We start from the raw sequence: 23,430 nt of genomic DNA, 5'->3' as shown, positions 1-23,430 counted from the left end.
AATGAAATGAGAATATTTTAGCAGTATTAATTTCCAGAAGAAACTTCCAAATTCTTATTTTTGGAAGAATGCTAACCATATTATGTAGCTAGAAATTATAAGATGTCAAAGGTGGGGGAGAAGAGTTTATTTGCTTTTTAAATTATTCTAATATTTGGTATTTTTCCACAAAATCTTTTCTTTTTCCAGTAAAGTAATGACCAAAACATTGTAATGGTAAGAGGTGTTTTCATTTTTATGACACAGCAGTTACATGTTGGGGGAAAAAAAACAAGGACAGGTGGAAGAGAAATATTTATTCAATTCTTAAGATATTTTTCTGCTCTTAAGTGGGAACAGTCAGGTGGTATATGGTGGGAATAAGAGAATTTATGAAGATGCAAATCTGTGTATCTTAGTCATGCTCTCGATGACAGCCTGATCTGCTGAAATGGCCTAGATGGCTGGTTTGGGTTTGGTTATTTTAAATGATGTCCACTGATCAGCTTTCCCCAGTAGCTTATAGAGCTCAGCTAAACGAGGTTATAGTTGGTTCACAGTACATAAAGAAGATGCACATAAACCCTGGCAGGAGCTGAAACAGAAAATGCTATGAAATGAAATTAAATTATTTTGCCTGGCACAGCTGAGAAACAGCAGAAGAATGCGTTTATATTTCTGTTCTTTGTAATGAATTGCCATGCTCTGACCAATTACTAACAGCAGCTTGCAAAAACACATATTGCTCTAAATCCTGAATTTTAAAAACAAAGCAAACTATTATTTAAACTTCGTCTTATAGTCACATTTTGTACCCACATAAGAGATGCTCTGCCTTTTTTTCTTCCTGCATATTGAAGAAAGTATCGGTTTAATAGCAGTTTCCACATATCTTGCTAACTGGCATGCCAGTGATGGAACTAAAATGTGGTTAAAGGCATTGGTGTGGTTCTGTCTTGGGGCAGGTACATGTTCTTCCAACCTTCCATTGATAGTTAGCTGATACCCAGACAAGCATAGTGTTCCATCACAGGATGCATTCAGGTGTGTCAGTCTGTGAAAGGGCAGGAAGAATGGTGTTATGTTGTTCTTCAAAAGTTCTTTATAACTCTATAACCTTTTATACAGGAAAAGAAAAAATGGCTATGGTAATGTCTCCTATGTTACGTGGTGCATTACCCTGTGACACTTGAAAGATGCTTGGAAAGAAATTTGCAGAACTAGAATTTGTGTAGCTACATGAGCGTTGAAGGGGAGCACTCGAATGGAAACAGGCCACTGAGGGAAAACAGCTTATGAAATGCTGTCTTATGGGTAGCCCGTGGGGAAGACCAAGAGGCTTTAGTTAGGGTGACTTTGGTAGAACCCTGGAGAAGTTGGTGTGCTTTCAAAATGCAATAGAACTTGTATACTTTTAGAGCTTTCCCATACAATTAAATAACCGTGGAAAAGTGTTGTGTAGGATTATTGCAAAATTCTTTACGAAAGTTACGGTTTTCCTCACAAGGGAAATTAGACCAGGTTTGTACAACAGCTCGTAAACTGTTTTTATGGTGTTTTGTTAGCAATGTTATGAAATCCTATTTTTAGACTGCTTTATTAGGGCTGAGGCCTAAGATGAGTCTCCTCTCACTTCAGCTGTCTTAGTGAAGCACCTAGTTTAACATAACAACTGTATTCATCCTTCTGTTGTGAACAGAAACACTTAACTCACATGGAAGGTAACTTACTCTACATGTTTCAAAACATTTAATTTCATTTATGTATATATACATATATAAATATGTATGTAAATAGAATATATCTGATATGTATTTTATGCATTTCAGTGGCGCAGTTCACTGTAGTTGATCTGTATTCGTTGACTATGAAAGGAACGTAAGATAAGGTTAGATTAAATGCATGACTTTTGAGTGGCTAGGGTTGGTTGAGGTGATTGCTACTCTTGACCTAATTTGTTAACCAGGATCTTGTTTTTGAACTCCGGTCTTCATTGTGAGAATACATAGCATTGTTTTCATGTTGCACAAATGGGTATCGCTATTTCACCTCGGATTCTGGAGGGGAAAAAATTGGCAATTTATGAAAATAAAAATACCTGAAGCAACAAATTTAACTCGAGGAAGCAATCATGTTGCATGTTTCTCAGTTAGCAGTATTTAAAAAAAAAAAAGGCAATAAAAAAGTCTCAGCCATTGAGGTGTAGTATATACTTGCAACCAGTATTGTCTTGTAATTCTGTGTACTGAAAATTGGACTTGTTTCTTCTATGTGATATATGCAGGTTTCTAATTATCAGCAATCGGTAATGTAACTTCAGTTACTTGGCACTTCTAAACGATTTTTAAGATAGATATCCAAATTCTGTTTTGGTATAATTGACTTAAGATTAGTTGAAGCCATTAATACGGGCAGAGAGCTTTGTCTCCTATTAAATTGCTTCTAAGAGGCAAAAGTCCTAATTTTGCAAGTAAGCCCTTATGTGAATAAATTGCTTTGTAAATTGAAAGTCTACATATGAAATCCTAAATGGTGGATAAAGAAGAACCATTCTCATTGGTAGTATATTCTCAATAGTTTTAGTAAGCTTTTACATAATATTGACATAAGATGTTGTTACCATATACCTCTTAAAATTCAATTGTCCCTTAGTCCCAGCTGCCAGATTGCTTATCCCTCGGCACTATTTGCACTTGCATGGCAAAACAATGAAAACAGTTCATTGTTACAAGCTGACTTCCTCAACAAAAGTACACAATTTCTCTTCCTTCTTCCCCCTCCTCTAAACTGACTGGACTTTCATGGACTTTCATCACTTGTGTGGCTTAGGTGTACAGAACAGATGGAAATATGGCAGATTACAGAGGGAGGTAAAGAGTACTTCAGCCTCTCCTTGTCACATTGAGACAGACTTGTTGAGGGCCACCCTTAGATATCAATATCAGGATCTGGCAGGTATTTTTATGTGGAACTGTAGAAAGAAGTGTTGAGTTGCTGGCTTTGCTGCTTGCATTTTTTCTCTCTTTTCTAAAGACAAGCTACAAATCCATGGGAGGTTATAGAGCTATGCCAGCTTCTCTGCCATTTCCTATATTGTGAAATTTCCTTCACAAGCCGCCTGAAGGAGAAGCTGTACTTCTCCAGCAGCAACAGTGCACTTGTGAGGGGGCAGCCTCGAAAGCCCAAGACTTTAGACTGCTCTCCACTGGATATCTTGTGGCACTGCCAACTCTCATAGTGCATTGTTCAAATCTCAAGGTATTTGGATTTGTTCTGAAAACATCATTTTCTAGAACTAGTACTGCAAAATACTTTAGCATGCTTTTGCTGATGGGGACGTAGGAAGAGGGAGAGAAAACAGCTCTTAAAATACATTTTTTAAATTCTCCATTTTAAACTATGTAACCAGTATTTCCATAACACCTGTGATTCAGGTCTTTACGCTCTCTGTGCCAAAATTGATCTGCAGGGTTATTTACCTTCTATAGATTTACTTAAAATGACTCTGTGCATTCAGAGTAAATACGCTTTTGTTTTTCCCATAAATGGAAACAGCTGTGTCAGTGGAAACTTCCCAAATGTAGATACATACTAAGGTATCCATTCACAGGCTAAAGTAGCTGCAACAGTTAATCAGTAATGTTCTATTTATAAAAATATTTGTTTATAATTTTAATACTTTTATTGGATTTTTTAAGTGTTGACAAATAATAACTGCCCACTCAGAACTTAAAGGAATATTTTAAAAACAAATCCCTTTGATGAAACAAAATAATGGAGCTTCTATGGACCTGACACAGCATCCAGTAGTATTAGTTGGAATTTTTTGGTTAACTTCATTGAGCCATGTACTGTGCCATATGCAAGCACATAGGATCTTTAAGAATAAGCATTTCTGATAACTTGCTTTTGGGAGACCAGTTCAAAATATGGGTGGTTGTAGTTACTCTGCCAGAATATTTTGTCAGACTTCAAAGCATGTAATCGGTCAGTTCTGCTATTAACCAAACATCTGGTAACTCCACTTTATAGGTGCAGTTATAAGAAAAAAAAGGTTTAGAGTAGACCGGTGTTTGTAAGAAGTAATTAGCTTGGGAAAGGTCTATCATACTTATTCTCATGCTTCACAAACTGGATCTAATGATTGCATGGGTTTTTAGTCTTGTATCTTCAACTTCTGCCAGAGCTATGGAGAAAGGTGTGTCTGCTTATCAGTCTTTGGATGAACAGGAGAGACTATAAGACGTGCTGTCTTATTCATTTCTTCAGTGCTGCTTGTTGTCCGAGATCATATTGATTTTCTATATTAATTCAGTGTTGATGTAGCATATGCGTTATTTCTAGGCTGACGTGCACTCATTGACTGTTTTATTGACATGCTTTGGCAGTATTTTTTGATCTTTTTTAGTTCTTATAGAATTTTGTGAGTGAAGTTTTTTGAATGATTTCAGAAATATTTAAGAGCTCCGGTGTAGCTGATCAAGATCCAAATGCAGGCTGAAAGTTTAAAACATAACTAATATGATGACACAATGATCCAGTTTATAAACTGGAACAACAGATGGCCGTCAAGTGGGTAAGAGAGGTAAATTGCCTCAGGAGTGATTAAAACCATTTTCAACAAAGTCAGTTTTATATAGACTGAAAGACAAATGCTGCTGTATTTAAAAGTTTGTGACCTCCTTGTTGCATTTGTCATTGTAGATTTCTTCTTTCTTTGGAATTATTGGTTTATGTGTGACACAAATCTATGCAGTTACTTATGGTAGCTTTCTACTGACTTACAAATTAAGTTACCATTTGTAATATGTCAGTATTGAATCAGTTGTAGAATGACTTCAGAATGACATTGACAAGTTAGGGTTTTTTAACTATTATAGGTAACATGTAATAAAAATTTGAGACCTATTCAAAACTCTTTTTCTATCTACTATGTATAATCAATTGTAATGATTATTTATCATTAGTAGATGTCCCAATTTGCATTATGCAATTGTCTTTCTATATAATTACAGATTCCCCATTTTAGAGCAGGCAGTTGAATTGCAATGAAACGCCACAGCTCATGCTGGAGGTGGTAGGTACTGCAGGAAGCAGCCTGTTTGAAGTTCTTGGTTATGTCTATGACTTATGTAGTTACAAAAGATTACATCTTCTAATACATTCATTTTCAGATTCATCTGCTCATAAGATACTTAAGTTTCATGGGATGAAGTACTTAAGGTGATATTTAACAATAAAGCCTGTTAGCTGAAGACATGGCAGTATTTCATGAATACAAAATGTTTTGTTTAGGTTGATTGTTTGGCCTTTTGCATTGAAATGTCTAACAAAGAAGTCTTTAGATTTCTGACTATGTCAGATTATGCATTTAACATTTAAGTCAAAATATATGAGTTTAGAAGAGGTTTCCCAGTTCTTGCGTCTCATACTTGATAAATCTATAACATTAAATACAGCGTGTTAATCAGAATATCCACAGGATTTGTTCCAGGCATCCAACTTTGGTAGAATCAATACAGTAGGAAAAATTGTATTTCTGTTCCATGTTGTAGCATCCTTTTGCAAAGATCTGTTAGTTTTCAACCCGTGGGGTATTTTCTACTATATCTATAATTCCTAATGTATCCATTTGTCAGAGGTTTTGTTCCTTAGACTATTTTGTAGTCATCGTCATAATAATTAATTATGCTTCTTATGCTGTAAGGGTCCAGAAAATAAGATCAGGTTGTGCCAGGCACTGTCTGAACAGAGAACAGCAGAAGGTGCTTACCCAGAAATATCGAAGTCTAAATGACATGCATCCAGGAGCTAGTCTTTTTGCTTGCTTGTTCAGGAATTTGTCTTAGTGAAGAGTGGTGTTTTCTTTCACTAATGTCTTCTATTGCAAATACAACTTCGACAGTTTGGGGTTTTGGGCTCGCTGATTGTTGCCATTTTGGGACATTCATGGTGCTGTTGAAAGATTCATCACACAGACCATGAAATAGTTTCTGATAGCCATCAGCTGCTGATCTTAGGATGTTGAACAGGCTGTGAAAGAATGCTTGTGTTTGTTCAGAATTTCGAGTATATGACTAGGTAGATAGACCTCAGCTGAATATTCTTCCAGTAGATGGAGAGCAGCTCATTTCTTTCTAGAAACATTTCTCAGTTTTTTAGAAGGTACAAATTGTTCTTTATTCTCACTGATACATCTCTTCCATCAGGATGTATCTCTAGCCCACCTTTGCTATTCCTCCTGACAGTAGCATCTCTTGAAAAGAAAGTTTCAAGTTGATCACAAGTTTCAACTTGATCACCAGCTTTTTATTGCAAATAATTGCATTTTAAGATTTTAACACAGGAGTCAACCTTCTTTATTGTATTAGTTTTGTCTGTGCTGGTTTAACCACTTGTTTACAAAGGTTACCTCTTTTCTAGATTGGCTTTTTTGTTTCTTTTTTTAAATGAGAATGGATGGAGAACCTATTGTATAATAACCCATGCACTTATGGTAAACACATGGAAAAGAAGAATCAGAGAGTCCCTTAATAGCTTCACTGCAGGGAGCGTCTTATCTCTTATTTTGCAACACAAAATTTGATTGAGCATTCAACACACACACATCCTTATCTTCCCTGTATTTTAATATCTGAGAGGAAGCTGATGGGTTGGAAGTGGCTTAGGAAGAGCCATATAGAGCCTGGGGAGAGGCAAAGGTGGACTCAGAGTGCGCTGCCCTCACGGGGTGCCCCAAAAAGCCTCTACAGCTTCTCTAGAGCTGTAGGTGGAGCGGAAAGGATCTGCACGAATGGATCTGTTGTGGCATTGGGGCAGGCAGTCTTCCAGGGATAAAATGTAAAGTATCTGTGAAGTAAGGATGCTGCTTGATGCCTGGGTAGCCGTTTACCAAGACTCACAGGCCACATGAACATTGTATTTTTAGACTCAAGGCTGGGGCTTTTTCTGAGAGTTAGAATAAACTGAAACTATCTGAACAGGACAGTGCTGAACTGGCAGTGTGAACTGAATGGTTTCTGTCTTCAGTCACTTGACTCATGTAGGTTTACGAGTTAGAGCTCTTTCAAAAATACAGCTCCTCCTGAAAGTTCCCAGGAATATTGTGTGCTCAGGGAGGCAGGGTTTGAAGTGTCCATATTGTGTACCTTTTCTCCCTTCCCAGTGTAAAGCAAAATACCCAATCAGAGAAACCAGGCACATGTTTGTTGCTTTGCTCTGCTCAGTCTCAGTAAGGAGGACTCTGATTCTTCTAAAGGCCTAATCTCATGTTTTTATTCATAGCTTGTAGGATACTACACTAGCTTTTTGGTTTTCCTTCTGTAGGCTTCCCTGCTTTAACAGAACAACAGCAAGCAGTAGTGTGTCAGCCAACTTCAAATGTAACCAGAATCTTTGTTTTCAAAACTCATTATGCAGTATATGAACTGAGAACCTATTTCCTTTGAAGCTTTGGTTTTATGTAGGTAGGGTTTGGGGGGATTATTTTTTCCCCATTCAGCTTTTCATTTCTTCAGCACCAAAAGATCAGCACTCATTCAAACCACAAGTGAGGAAAAAAGGGTAAAATCAAAGAAATAAAAGAAGCTTAAACTGATTTGCAAAGTTTTCTCCTTCTGCTATGTCTTCATTTTCTCCTCTTAGGAGGGATAATTCAAAACTATTACTAATATGTCTTTTCTCTTGGGTCTTATTTGGTTTAATCTTAAAATACCTCTGTGCTGAAGTGTGGATGCTTATAACAAAAATGTAATTTTTTTCCTAGGTTTCTTTCATTCTCTTCTTGGAACTATTAATCTGTTTTATGACTGTGTTTACTACTGGAAGAAATCTTTGCCCATCCAGATCTTGAGTTTCTAGTTTGTTTATTTAAAAAATACCAACAAACAACCAAAAACCCCCCCGAGCATTACATTTATACTAATATGGAAACTTGAAGGTTATGATGCTCAGCCAGACAACTTTTTCATGTCTCAAATGAGCAACATCAAATAAATCCCTTGTTTTCCCAAATCTATTAGAATAAGTTAATGTCAGTAGATATCTGTAATTCATCTGACTCTGGTGAGTATTCACTTCTTGGTGTGGTAGGTGATATGCTTCTCCTGAGACAAAATTTCACCTGTTGCTAGTATGGCATCTGAAAGCAGATGTCTGTGTGTTGTTACCCAAATGACAATAACTGGAAAGCCTGAGAGGAGGAGCTGTGAAATAATAGTGTGACAGTCTACATTAAGTTCTTTGCTCTTGCAAGTTAACACTGACTTCGGTAAGCGGTTGGGAAAATGAACCTTGCCGGCTAACTCTTCAAACCCAAAATTCTTTTTAAAGGTATCAGTGCAAACGCAAATCAGTACTTGGATACAATTCAGTCTGTTGGTGCATGATCCTTTTAAACTGCGCTGCTCAGTGAAGAGGTTCTCCAAAGGGTGCTTATGTAATTTTGACTTTGTGTGGCAAATGCCTTCGTAACGAACATCTCTCCGTGGATTTATAGCCATCCCTTGGATTGTATCCAGTTAGCTGATGGAACATCTGGTAAGCATTGTGTGTTTGTAATAAGCCCTCACTGTATAAAGCTGGCTCAAGCTTTTCAGGCAAAGATCGATGACCTTTTCTTGGCAGGCTTCTAGCTATTTGCCAAAACAAGTGCGTTGCAGGGAGCAAGACGCTGGTAGAAGATTTGGTTTAAAGGCGCCTTTGTATTGTACTGTAAGAGTTTTACTTGTTTAAGGAAAATTGCATTAGACTGAAATAGAAAAGTAAATGACACTCATACATACCATGTTCCAAACTGCTGTTCCAAACTGCATGTTCCAAACTGCTCTCTTCTCCATTTATGTAGTAAAAGCTCTGATTTCCATATGTTGGTTTTTTTCCTAACAAAATTGTGCAAGGCCTTTGGAATAGGCATATTTAATTTTACCACTATGTATGCCTAGTGTGTTTTTTAAAGAAAACTCAAGAAAAGTATCAAATTAAAAACTATAGTGGTGTTTTCATACACAAGTGAAACACGAACTAGTTATAAGATTTGAAATAGAAATACATTTTTTGAAATCTGTATGTGGCTAGTTCTTTCATAATATAAGACACAACATAGATTAGTCCAGTGCTTATTGTATAGCATGGTATGATGTGAAAAATACATATAATATTATAGTTTATATATATTTGTTTTGTTGTACTTCATGAAATACATAACCTATACTCTGTTATGATTTGTAGTGTTTTGCTCTACACTTTTGTTGTTGCAGTAGTGTGCTCTGAATCGATCTGTTCCCCCTTCAGCCTTATGCTCTCCAACAATAGTCAAGTCTGTTTATTGTTAGTATCACTGAGGAAAGAAGTCTTGGTGTAGTCTATTTTGATTAATTGATTAGGGGATGAACAGATGAGGTAATACATACATTAAAGATAAGTCTAGCCATGTTCCTGGCCATTCCATGTACTGGTGGGGTTGTGAAAACTTAGGAAGTGTTAATGTCTTTTCTGAACATCATTAACCAAATGTTTACTGCCTTCAACATAGCCTAAAAATCTACTTCTGTTTTTAAAATACGAGTTCTACAGTAGTGTAAACAGCTGGAGTCTCAAAAACTATGTATTATTTGAGTATAGTCTTGAAAGGTTAAAATAAATATTTGAGTACAGCTGGAAATAGAAGTCAATTTAGGAAAGTTCGTTGTTAGTAGAGGCTCAAAATCTGCCTGAAGTTGCATATTTATTCCATGAATCCATTGAAAATAAGCATAAAAGTGTTGTAATATATTAAGTAGAGGTAAATAATTTTTCATGTTTTAAAAGCTCTTTAAAGAATCAATCTTTTAACTGAAAAGTATCATCGTTATTTCTTAGGTAAAAGCCTGAATTTCAAACTCTTAAACTTTTTAAAGATAATAAGCAGATGTTCTAAAAAGATAGTCCCATTGCCTGTGCTCGTTTGCCACAGGATCTTAAATAATTTCAGTCTTTTGCACTTCCTATTTAGGAAGAGTGAACAATATTAAAAACCTGTGGTGCATTATATGGAGTTTCAGTAAAGATAAAGCATTGAGAAAAGTTAATACATTATATATTCTGTAAATCAGCAAAATTTATACTTGCTGTTACTTTTGTTTTGAGGTAGTGATTATGCAGTACAGTGAGTGTCCCAAAAATTAGAGATTAAAGTTAGAGTAATAAAGAACACTACCCATGGGAAGCCCTTGTCTGTAGTGAATATGGCCATCATTAAGAGGGACTCTTGGACTCTGTTTTACTACTGGACATTTGGTAGTGTTAAATATGTGTGTTTCTTTATGCCTCTCAGTGGTAAGCCATTCTTTATACTGTTGGAGAGCAAAGCAAACTATAATCTCGTTATTCGTCAGTGAGTATTACTAGCTGAAGAAAATATATAGGTAAAAATATTTTACCATAGAAGTAGGTAAAAAGAGCTGCATACAAAAGGGCAGTAGTTCTGTCAGTCAGAAGCTTTGTTGGCAGGTTTTGAAGGTTACACTTGCATAGTCAGAAACCTTTTTCTTATTTTTATAACAGCAGCTGTGCTCATAATTTGGTAGACCTTCAGTCTGCGATAGATCTTTAAGGCATATTATTAACTAAATCTGTGGATTTTGCAATGCCAAAGTAGACTGAATGCATTGGAACTTCATTATCCCAAACTATAATAGTGTGGGTTTGTGTTGTTTTGTTTTTTTTCTTTAAAGATTTTGCTAATCATGACATGTTCTTGGAAATGCCTCTGCAAAGGGATCTGCAGTGTCAATACTGTATTCATTCTTGTGGTACTCTCAAAATACAGTATGGTTTGTGAGACTTGCTATCGTTGCTTCTCCTTCCACCAGCCCTCTCATCCCTGCCTCACCTTCATGCAGATACAATTTGGCTGAAAGAATAGCCAAATTGGTACACTTTTGTTGTGTGTAGTAGGAGTTACCTCTAAAATAATAGGGTAGAGCAGTTCATTTTCTATAGGTACCTTTATCTGTTCTTCAGAATTTACTCTTTCCTTTTCTCCGCTAGAGCCTTTTCATGGACGCTTTGTATCTGTGGGGGGGAAAAATTGTTTTGCCACTGTGAAAGGCAGTCTTTGGACACAAAAATGACTGAGTAGAGCATGTGAGTTACTTGCATTACTTGCAAGTTAGAGTTCTTTTAAAAGAAAACTTCAAAGAAAGCAAGATGCAAGTCTGAAAAGGAAGGTCAAGCCCTTTCATCATTTCTCTGGATTTTCAGAAGGTCTATACTAAGGAAAGTATTGCAAGCTGAGAGAGATACTCTGATTTAAACACTGCTTTGTCTTTTGTCCTTTGTCTTTTTTTCATGCTATGACTTTTCGTTTGCTTTCATTATTTCTGCCATATTTCTTTAATGTATTCTTCCAAAAAAGTGAATTACATGTGATATCAGGAATAATGTAAAATACAGATTTTCATCTGCAGTAGTAGCTTTAACAAACAAACTGCCTGATATGTTGGACTTTCAGCTATTGCATACAGTGTAGATCCTTGATTTTTCTTATACTAAGACTGGGGTATATGTCTCAGAAATTACATTTCTGTAACACACACTAAACTTAACGATTAATAAATAGTGAAGCAATATCAGAATCTAGGGCAAAATACTCAACCTGAATAAATCTGAGGAGTTTTAGTAACTGCAGTTTGCACCGGTGGGGCTCCTTCCTCCAAGACAGAACAAATAGAAAATCTCATTTATATTACAGTGTTGTAAAGGAACACTGAGAAATACGCTCTTTCTACTTACTTTGTTTATGATTCCCAGATCAGTACCAGGAAACTGGATCTTTCCAGTTAATTCCTAAGCATGTGCTTTTCTTCTTTATTAGACTCTGTTTTCAAAAAATCTTTAATATAGCATTTTTTAACTTCATCCCATCATCTTGGAAGTCTGCTCTGCTGTGAATGGTGCTATTTAAAGGCAACATCTTCCATGGCAATTCATGAATTTTCCTAGCAGATAAAAGTAACCCAGGGTATCAGTTCACCTCTGTCTAAAATACTGGACACAGCTGTACTTCTCTCTTTTCAGAGCAATATAATTGTTTACATTTGCACAGCAATATCATAAGGCAAGAAGGAACTAGAAAGGAAGAAAGAACTTCTTTTCCCATTTAGACTTCAGAAAAATGAAACTGTGTGAATGTATAATCGCTTTCAGACTTTGGTCAGGGTGCTTGAAAATCTAGCCCGACCTTTATTAAAAATATGATGCAGTATTTAACTATGGTACAACAAAGAACTGAAGCCATTTTTTTCTTTTTTGAAAGAGTGCCCATTTAGCAATACAGTTCTCTCGGTAATTCTGTTCAAGGACTTTATTTGGGGCTTGGTAAAAGTCAGATGACTACTGTGGGATTGTTTTCACATCCAAAGAAAGTTTCAGATGCAGAGATCAGAATGTTAGGATCACGTTTGAAGCTTTGCCTCAGTGGGTGAGTTCTTAGTTTTGCAAAACTAGTCCTGTGCATTTCAGTTGACTTAGTAAACAAGCAATGCACCCCCACGTGTTCAAATAATGTTATATTTAATACTATATTGAGAAGCAGAGTTCATAAGTATTTCATGTTTTGTAAATGTCCGTGTGAGAATCACATAGAATACATGCTGAACAGAGGGGAAAAAAAGGAAGAAAAAGGTCTCATTAGCTGCAAACACAGTAAGTAAAATTTAATTAGTGGGATTTGGGGTTTTTTTGGTGTTTGTTTTTTTTTTTTTAAACTACAGCAATTTGAGTTTCAGTGTCTGATTTACTTCGGTGGTAGAACAGCTTGTGGACTAAATACGTTTTTATTTACTTTCAAATGCTTTAAAGTATTTTTGAAAAAAAAAAGAGTTAAAATTTATAAAGAAATCTAAGGTTTTTTATAATTCATTTGCATGCATTTCATAAGTACAGGAGATTTAGCCAATATCTGTGATGGCAGATGTTTGTTTTAGAGCATGCAGTTTTCATTTGTTCATGGTTTTTGGAGTGAGTAGAAATACATAGTTATTATACTGAACACACTTTCAGACTGCGAATTTCGTACTTCAGGCAAGATAGTATTATAGCTCTCGATGTATGCGATGGAATCACTGGTGAACCCATTTTATAATAATGTTTTTGAGGATAGGACTGACTGGTTAAACCCCATAACTGGAGCTATTCGTACATGTGCCATCTTGACTTTGGGCAAGATTCTTCTGTGCACCAACAGACTTCTCTGGAAAATAGGAGTATGTCTGCCTATTGTGCTGCAAGGCTAGTATTAATAAGTGGAAGTTTTCCTTGAGAGAAAGAGCTTGTTAAAGACTGGAAAAGGACTTGAGATTTCGATTTATATCTTGTTTTCAGTTGACTACCTACTCTTCATTGAAAGAGTAGAAAGTACGCTCGGTGTGATGTAATGAACTTGCAGTTATTAAAATACAATTTATCCCTGTTTCTGAATCTTAAATGAACTTTTAGTTTTGGGGATGTTTTTTTGCTGTTTTTTAAGGATCCATTATTATTAAACTCTTTTTGCTGGCTGTAGTTACCAAGTTGTAATCGGGGATCCTTTTTCAAAATGCCTTCTCAGGACATTTTGTGGAATATAGTACCTTTGTGTACAAATGCAGGAGTTATTAGTTCTTAGTTATACTTACAAATTTGAAAGTGGCAAATTGACCATAATGATTAGATTTTTTTTTTTTCCCCTCCCAATGTTTCGTGATGTAGTGAATTTGAGAATTGATCTTAAACCAGCAAAAAGAAAACAAAACAAAAGCTGAAGACTCTACTAGTAACTGCCGGGATTTGAAGAATAAAAATCTTTAATTATAGTTTCTTTTTTTTTTAAAAAAAAAAGCTGTCATTCCTCGTCTTTATTATAAGAGAGCATAAATTATGCATGCTCAGGGAAAGTCAGATGTATAACATGTATAAGATGCATTTTACTTCTTCATTTAGTCTTTGTGGGATGTAATCAGTATCAGAAATGACATTTCTTATTTTGTTAAGATACTGCTCTGGAGGGTTTGATTGCATTCATTTCAGAAGAATGTATACATCACTAAAAGTTATTTAGATTCTCTTAGGTAGATTAAGCATTTCCCTTATCTGTGCTTGAGTGTCTGAGTCGTGTAAGGAAATCACATCTTGTTCTTAAAGTATTTTTCCTAATTTTTTGAGTGGGAGAAGGGGCGGGAGACTTCACATACTCAGTAGTATCTTCTTTGATGTCTTCTCTGTAGGACTGTGTGCTCACAGACTTTACACCTAGGATAGTAAACCCATTTGGCATATTAGGATGTGATCCAGCTTTTCATGTTTCTGTTTCTTTGCAGCAGCACAGTCCTCATTATTTACAAATTTCTAACTCTATATTGCTCCAGAAAGGGTGGCTTGGAATATGAGCTACCAAATAGCATGAGCCTATGTTTCTGTAGTCTTTTCAGGCTTATCACCCATTTCCTGGGCCTCAGCAGGAGTCAGTGGAACTCTTGTCACCAACTGGGTGAATCATTTGGGTTGTTCGGCACACAGTTTCCTTACAAACTGAGAATGGCGACTCAGTGAAAGATTCAGAGTAGGAAATAAAAATATCTTTCTTCTATATCAGTTTAGCTACACATAACAAACTACGGAAAGTATTGGAAAGCATTTCATTGCTACTGCCTTTGGAGAAGAAAGCCTTTAAGAATCCTGAAGTAATTTGCAAATAACCTTGTGAAAAGCTGATGCAACTAATATTGTCCAATATATTCTACACTGGTTTCTCTGCAGTGTTAATATTGTTTTGTAGGGAACAAGACTTCTGATTCCTAATTTAATATATAGTCAGAGTAGAGGAAGCAGTTTCCTTTTACGGTGTATGTGGCAGACGTACAGGCTATAAAAGTTGTATTTGAGAACTTGCATCTTTTTTGTTTCTTTGTCCGAACTCTTTTAACCATATAAAATATCAAAATGAAATTATTTTGTTACCAAATTCTTTTTTTAAGTTACAAATACCATATGCTGCTGAAGTGAGCTATCATGTCTCAGGGTTGCATTTACATAATAATCTAAGACTGATTCCTTCTAGCAATACCGCTGCTGCTAACATTACCAGCATTGAAGGACTGCGTAAAAGACTTTAAAAGTGGATTGGATATGCTATAGCACAGGTGAAACTGAAATTGTTGCAGCATTTCTGGTCTGAGAAACTTTGGATAACATGAGGCACGCAGTATTTCTTCTGTGATCGTAATGAGGCCAACACAATTCCACTGGAACAATTTTACATCAGTAAGAGATTTGGAAGACAACATGGAAAGAATCTAACCTTCCAATTTCATACCTACACTAGAAAGACGAAGAAAAGAATCTGTCTTTAAACATCTGGAATCTATTTCTTCTGTTTGCTGGTATTGATGTTGAGTTTTCTTTTTATTCATTCTTCTCCTCTCTATTCCTGGGAGACATAAAGGTTGGGGTTTTTAATTAGAAAATGGAAGTTTCTATTAAGAATTACTCAGAATAAAGTTAAATAATGGCACTGTTAAATTCAGTAGGATCTAATTTTTATAACTAGTTTCCTATTTTTATAGCACCCAACTAAATCTTTTCCTTCTTTTCCCTTCTAGTCCTTCTTCCTCAAATAACAGTTGAGGACTGACTTCATAGGTTGGTATACATTAATCACAGATGAGATGAAGTGTGCTGTTAAAGATTAAGTAATTCCAGTTTGAAATTATTCTCTTAGTGTTCTTAATACTGATAGCCTTTTTGGAACTTCACTGCTACTTTTGTGTAGCTATGTAATCAATAGCATTTCAGAAGGTTGTTTTCTAAGAAACAAAACCTCAGTAATTGTGAAGAAAGATTTTTAATTTTTTTCCCCTTCTTTTTAAAGACATCATCTTTCTTCCTTTTTTCACTTGGTTAGTGCCTGGTCTTGGTAGCTCCTTCTAGAGAACCCAATGGAAAAGTTGCGGCAATTAGGCAAACGGTCTCTTGAGGCAAATATCTCTCCACAGAAAGCAATATGGAAACAAGGCTTTTTCTCCTTTTGTTCCTTAACTTCCGTGGGATGTAGCCACCTATGTCATTTAGGTTCTTCTGAAAATCCCACCTGGTATCTGTCTCTGTAGGCATGAAAGCCTTAATCTGTCCCGTGGTTCTTTGTACAGGGTTTGGTTATGCACAGCTCACGGCACCAGTGCATATGGGCAGTGTCTTCTCTTGCTCTGAATGCTAAACCAAACAAAGCTTGTTTTATGCCTTGTTACAATGGGAGGAAGAGAGCAGATGACCATTAATCGCATTGTTTGAATTTGGAGCTAAAAATCAAAGTCAAGCTTCTTTTTCGCTTCATTACTGTAAGATTGGATTGAACTCATTATCTTGCTGACTGGCCTGTAACTGCCTTCCCTCGCTTCCTGCTGAGTTGCTTATCCCAGCCTGAAGCGTGTTGCTTCCCCTTCCACTTCCTGCCAGCTTCGTCTCCAGAAGAGCAGGCAGGCCAAAGTCTGAAGTCCCTGCTCCGGCAAAACTGATTCTTACTTGGAGATCGGCATTTGGAGCTGTAATTTCCTGTAAATCCTTCTTTGCCAAGATCTTTAAAGCTTGCTATAGTTAAGATAAGTAAAAGCAGTTACATAGATGACAGAATCAGTTGAACAGCAGAGTGGATTTTTCCTCTTTGATTTGTCTCAGAAAGGCTACTGAAATATGTAATTGCTGTGGGGCAAAGTCACTATTTTGGTGTGGCAGTGAAACTGTGGCTGTCTATTATTTAGAGTTCATTCTTAGGAAAAAATCATTGCAAACGGTAATATTTGTGTTTTATTACAAGTTTTAGGGATAAATTAGCCTGCCTTTATATGGCAATAATGAGGCATGGAGTTGCCAGTTCAAAACACCACTTGTACATTTTGTGTTTGAGGAAATAAACAGAATCCATAGGAAAAACAGAATAAACAGGAGATGCTCTCCTGTTGTTAAAAGACGATTCAGATTACCAAAACAAAATTAATCTTACAATTGAAATAATAGAAAAAGATTTTTAAAAATTAGACTAAAGTGGTTCCATCAGTCAAAAGGACACAAATATGTGTGTGTGTATACACATAAATATATATATATTTTTGTAGTTTAAAGAAATAATTTATAACTGAAAAACTTCTTGTGAGTGCCTGGAAAGTATTAGTGTTTGGTATGTTGCATCAGAAAAACAAGTAGTTCCATTATGGTTTTATCAAATGCATTCATAATCAATAACGGTTGTAATAATATTGGTATATTTATTTATGTTGATTTAGCATGTATCCTTTTTATGTGCAAATGACCAAGTTACTTACAGTTTTAATTCTAGGTTATCATTGTGCCTGTCTAGAGTCTTCCTAGGGATAATAAATTGTATCACTTAACTGGAAGATGCAGGAGTACACAAAATAGCCTTTTATTAATTTGGTTGATTTTAAGATGTCTCGTCAGTGCTACCTGTTCTGTTGCACTGTGTTGTGGTTTCACTTAAATAGCAGTGCCCATCTCATTAATTTTGCATCTAGTTGCCCTCACCATATTCATATTAATTTGAATGAAGAAAACATAAGCAACTTATGTCTGTCATGTGTTTCCGTCACAGTTAGTGACAAACCTCCAAAATGAGTGCTTCCTTTATTTGATATTGTTAAGTTTGAGGTGGCTACATGTCAATATTTAAATCCCTTGCTGAAGAACAGCACTGTTTTGTAAGACTGGGTTATTTGCTTTTACTTCCTGTTTCTGCTTGTGGCCTAGAGGTAATTTTTATATTGCTTGTTGCAAAAGCATAGAAACAACTATTTGAAAACTAAATAAAAAGCCAAAAGGAAAAACAAAAGATGGCTAAGAGTTTCTGCAAATAAAGGGTGTGAAAAGCTCGGTAAAATTTAAGCAGCAACTGACTATGCAGCAAAACATAATGTAAGGCATTTTTAGTGTTTTATCAACATCTGTTATCTGAGGTATTAAAAAAGTGGTTTTACAAGCAAATTGCAGGACAGTAGGTAATGTAATTTAGAATTAAAATATTATATAAACCATAATCTTGACACCATGGTCTTACTCCTTCTGCTGGTATCGTTGATGTCCTTTTTTATGGAAAACAGATGAGATTTCCCCTGTATGGTAATAATTGCATTTATATGGTATTTCTTATAATTATAGAAGACTTTATATGTTGCATAATTTTACAACATCTTTAGAAGATGTGTTTTTATGTGGAGAAACTGAGGCAGAGATGCTGCCATTCCTCCAGACTGGGAGGGTTATACGCTAGTGGGTTGGTCAGTGAATACAGGATTCAGGAAGCTGCCTCAGCCAAAAAGTATTTGTGACTTTGGACAAGTCATCAATTTACCCCACATCACAATTCTCTTTGTGTGTGAACACTGTTATTAAATAGGACTGCCAGGGATAAAATACATGGAAAACTGAATCAAGCAGATAGGGCTGCAAAGAGACTGGAGCATGTTGGAGCTGAAATGAATTCTCATGATGCCCGTGCTACCAGCCTGAACTCAGTCAGTCAGGCATTGTGAAGAAAAAGGCTCTATAAAACTAATGGATACTTCTGTGTCGGATGCTACATGATGGTAGCCTTTTAAATCGTTTTTCTTAACAAGAGAGCGCTTTTCTGATTCTGGAGGAAAATATCATTAGAAACGTTGATATTTCTGGTTTTATTTCTTTTTTTTTCAATGCAGTACTTTAGAGCCTCCAGCTACTAGCAAGTGCTTTATTTTTTGCCGTAGGCCATCTAACTATGGTAGGTTTATGAGGCACAGTTGCTTTTTGGGGGCTGGGTACTGGAGCTTGGGTTCAGTTCCCTAAAGGAGGGCCATCAGCTACGTGCTCCCTATTATATTCTCAAATCAAAACTTCTGAATAATCTGTAACTAAAGTGCAATAACATTTAAATATTAATTTCTGAATTGCATACACAGATGAAGGAAATACATCAAATCGTTCTGTCAGTTTAGAGGAAAAGCGATTGGTGCAGAATCTGGTTTGCTCTACTTCCCTTTTCTGTCAGCTGCTGGTGAAGGCTGAGGCAAAGATCTGGCACACAGGTTTTTTCCCATAGGATCAGCGCTAGGCAGTCTTTTCAGTATTTCCATTAACACTTTGTCACTCCAGAGATACATTAGAACCCACAGTACGCTTCACCTGTGACCTCCTTGAGAAGAAAATCAAGTTTGGGATATCAAGTCATGCAGTAATACTGACATGAAAGTGATTCATGTCAGTATTGAATTATGACTGAGTCTCTCTTCAGAATACGGTGCTGTGATCCTTATTCACGCAGGGCAAGGGGGGATCGCTGATGTACAGGTTGCAAATCAGGTCCTTTATCCTGTGTCTCACCTGTGACTCAAATAGAGAAAAAGCAGCAGCTTGATGAAAGGGTGCTAATTATTTTTTTTTATAAGATGTTCCACATTACAGATGTAGTGTAAAGTATCAAACCACCTCCACCTTGCTGAGTGTTTTATCCTTATGCTAGTCACTGTGATCTAAGATACGGACAGTGCAATTTCCACACTGCATTACTTGAAAACTCTTGGATGAAGAGAGCAGTTGATTATGAAAATAGCTGAAGCATCCTTTACAAGCTGCAGAAGGTCATGTTTGAAATAGGCAGCATGTATGCTTTTAAGGAGGTAGAAGGGTGATTCTGCAGGTCCTTCCTGGACTACTGCTTAGCTCCTTTTGTGAGAGAACTTCAGACAATTAGAATGCATCCTTGACACATTGTTAGAATGTAATACATGCTTATAAAAGAAAACAAGAAGAAATAGCTTTAGATGATGGAAGAATTACTTTTAAAAGGGAAAATCCTTGGAGGAGTTTGTTTTGCTCTTGTTATTCAGAATTCATACACCATTAATGTTTACTTCAAAGTATTTCAACATAATGCTTTTACCTAAATAAAGTTGCATTCATTAATAGTACAGAGAATGGATTTTGATTTGTAATTGATCAACTGTCTTAATGTGTTTGCATCCATTGAAAAATGCACTAGCAAAGCAAAAGTGCAATATTGCTCAAAGTAATTTTCCAGCCCTTTGTGTTTCAGTGGCTGGATGGCATTTAAGGTAACTATGCAATGTAACGGATGCTGATTTCATCCTATATTGCTGTCATGGTAATGACTAATAGTCCTGATAAAAGGCAGTTGAGCATTTGCCTAGGGCATGGAAAACTGACTGTCTAGGGTGAACTGTACCATGATGTCAATGTTGTTTGCAGTGCATGGATTCCATCATGGCTCTGTGTTTGTCCTGTCTTTAAATAGTCCTTGTTTTTATGCAGAACTCCTCTGTTCTGATTTACAGTAAAAATCTTTTATCTGTGGTGGTGTTTTGCTGTGTTAAATTATAATCAGTACTATAGACAAAAGCAAAATCTTAAAGTTTTAAAAAGTAATCTTTCTGCTTTTGATATTGAGGGAATACTTGGGTGGCCTATGTGAAATCAGTTGGTGGTCTAGCTCTAATTCCTCGTGGATACATCAAAAACAAACAAACAAAAAGCTTCGTTATAAACAACACCCTTGCTGATACATTCAGCATGGAACAAGAACTGAACTGTGGAGGAATTAAATCCTCTGTGACCTTTAGATACAACTTATCCTGGAACACTGTCCATATTGGTAGAGAAAATTGCATACTGCTCACTGTGTTATTTTGTTATTGGATTTCAGTTTCCTTGAATCAGCTGCGGATATAGTTTAAGAAGGGAGCTCCATCCACTGTTTGCTCATTTCTGAGCAAGTAGAGGAAATTAGCCATAAAAGTTGTATTTGGATACTTACTTAATTCCTTCAAAATTAATTTCACTGTGTCTTACCTTTAAGCATGCAATACACTTAAATCTTACAAGATTTCTTGCCTTAGCCCGTACTAATTAAACTAAGAATTGGTAAATCTTATGTGATTTGTGATTCTGCATATGAGGTTGTATTTTTGCAGTTCAGAGTGCTCTTCACTGTCAGCCAAAAGAAAGAAAAGGAGCGAATGTAGTACGGAACTCCACTCACTAACGCTGTCTCCTGTTGGGTGTGGCTGAGGAAACCCACATACTGGTTGATGGGAGCCAAATAAATAAATTAACTTCTTGGTGAGATACTTGAAAACTCTTATACGGCACCATCAGATCTTAGCCAACTACATATAAACGTAAATGGAGAAGGTATATAATTTGTGATTATTTGTTACTGATATCTGGAGATAAGCCTGTCACTTTCTTCCAATATGAAATATATTCTTTAAGGAACAGCAACAATGTCGTATGCAACCGTGATAATTTTTATTTTGCTTATAGCTGTCTATAATGACTTTAAAAAAAAATTGTCTGAGAAAAGTACATTCTATATTAAAAAATAGACTTTTATTATTACTGTTAAGTTATTGCTTAAATTAACTTGGATGTGAATAAGAATAGGACAGCATAGAATTTATAAACCTTGAGCCCCTAAAGCTTATTAATTTGCCAGGTACTCAGAAGGAGTATATTAGGGTTGCATCAATGTTGTTGTAGCCACCTATTTTATGACTTGTTAAATAAATTTGATATGCATAGGAAGGTGTTAATAAAATCTACAAATGGCTATACCAATGTTTCTTAGAAAGATTCCTTGGGGATGAGGCTCTTTTAGAAGTTATAACTCATTTTTCTAATTCCAAATGGTAATCTTAATGATTTTAACTACCTGTGGAATTTTAAAGTAGTTTCTGTTATTTGGTTTACATGTGGATCTCTGCCTAGGTAAGTTTATATTTAGCTTTTTTCAGTATGATCCTGTTTCTTGAAAAATGGTATTGCATAAGTAAACACTATACTGAGTAAGTATACTTAAATGTTGGTATACTTTTCCAGAAAAAGCAGGAATGATAGATAGTAGAATGGGTAGGTTGTATAAAATAGACGGAAGACAGAAAGGTAGCAAACAAAGTGTGATTTTTCTGGTGTGGAATAGGCTGGGTCTTGTATGTATGAGGTTTCAGAAACTGCAGAATAATGTGAGTAATATTGGTTTGCACCTACATCCAGAGGCTCTGTTTATCTGTGGTCCCCATCTAAACCTGTTACGGTGACTAGGAATGCAGCAGATGGTCTGATTTCAGTATCTACAACATTTCATGTTATTGGTGCTGTTGCTTTTAGAGGTGCCTCTCTGGACAACTGTACACAAACAGCTGTGCAGCATTAAAGCAGAACACAAAGTATTCACCCAAACCTTTCTATCTGTCATCATTATAAGAACGTTTCATGGTTTGTGTTTGTGGAAGATGAGAATTCTTTGTACTGCAATAGTTTCCTGGTGCTGTATGCCCCTCTTGTGTTAGACTGAGTGCCTTTCTGTCTCATCCTTTCATCTGCAGTAACACTGTAGTGCTCAGCTACTTACTGAGCCTGATAACCCAATAGAGTTTCTTGTAGGAGGATGTTTTACTTTAAACAAACCATTCATGTTTCTGCTTCTGTTGTTTCCCAGTATTCTGCAAACCAGGAATCAGGAATGGGAGGTGCCTTAGCCGAGCAGTCATGCAGCCAAAAGGCTGCACGCTTCCTTTTCACTCTCTCCAAAACCACTTTTATAAGCCCAGTGCAAGAAATTCTAGTGTAGTTTGACCAACACCTTCCCCTGTGCATCTTCAGCAAGGATCACTGTGAGGAAACTTAATAAAATTAATTATCAGCATGTTGCAATGTTTTCTGTGTTAGCCAAAGACATTTTTAGTGCTGGCTGAAAAAATTCTCAATGACAGTGAAGTTTAGCAGTAGTAAAAGTGGAAACATAACAGTGTATTTCTATTGCATGCTCAACAGCAAATGCAGATCCTTTAAATGTTTAGTCTAAATTGGGTTTCTCATTTGTATTCCTTTTTCATTTCAGTTTCAGAAATGTGTAATTTTGTTAGACTTACCTTAAATTTCATACACAAGCTGTGGATAAAACAATACTTTCTTGTCTTCAAGTATTTCCATGCAGAATGCTCTTCCTTGTGGAATAACCTATAGAAGAGCATAGAAATGCTGAGAAAATCAGATCCAGTTGATGGAACTAAGTGTATTTATTTCAAATTATCATCCTCCAGAGATGAGGTTCAGGAGAGACAGTACTCTTTCTTATACGAGGCAAAGGAACATCTGCAGGTGCATCTGGAGGAAACACTTGGATCCTGTGTGTTGCGCTCTGTTTGTACTGGGCTATTATTATTGGTCACTGAAAGGCAAGATGCCAGAAGTGGACAGGAAATTTTTTTTTTTCTTTCTATGAGAGTTTTTTGACAAAAATACATCTTGCATAGGAGCTTCTGAAAATAACGCAGAGTTTTGTCAAAAATCTTATTTCCCATCCTCTCCCAGCCATTTTTCCAAAACGGTTTTTGTCAATAAAAATAAATAAATAAATGAATTGGTGATCTT

The 23,430-nt window shown here is 36.1% G+C and overlaps 1 protein-coding gene across 1 annotated transcript in view; it reads left to right on the top strand.

Moving 5' to 3' along the window:
- PRKCE (protein kinase C epsilon) overlaps positions 1–23,430 on the top strand; it is a 296,929-nt gene that overhangs the window by 101,041 nt on the left and 172,458 nt on the right. The gene's annotated exons all lie outside the window — the stretch shown is intronic.

The sequence above is a fragment of the Calonectris borealis genome, chromosome 3 (assembly GCF_964195595.1).
Source record: "Calonectris borealis chromosome 3, bCalBor7.hap1.2, whole genome shotgun sequence".
Lineage (NCBI taxonomy): Eukaryota > Metazoa > Chordata > Aves > Procellariiformes > Procellariidae > Calonectris > Calonectris borealis.
The sequence above is the reverse complement of the archived record's forward strand: the minus strand, read 5'-3'. Positions and strand labels throughout refer to the sequence as shown.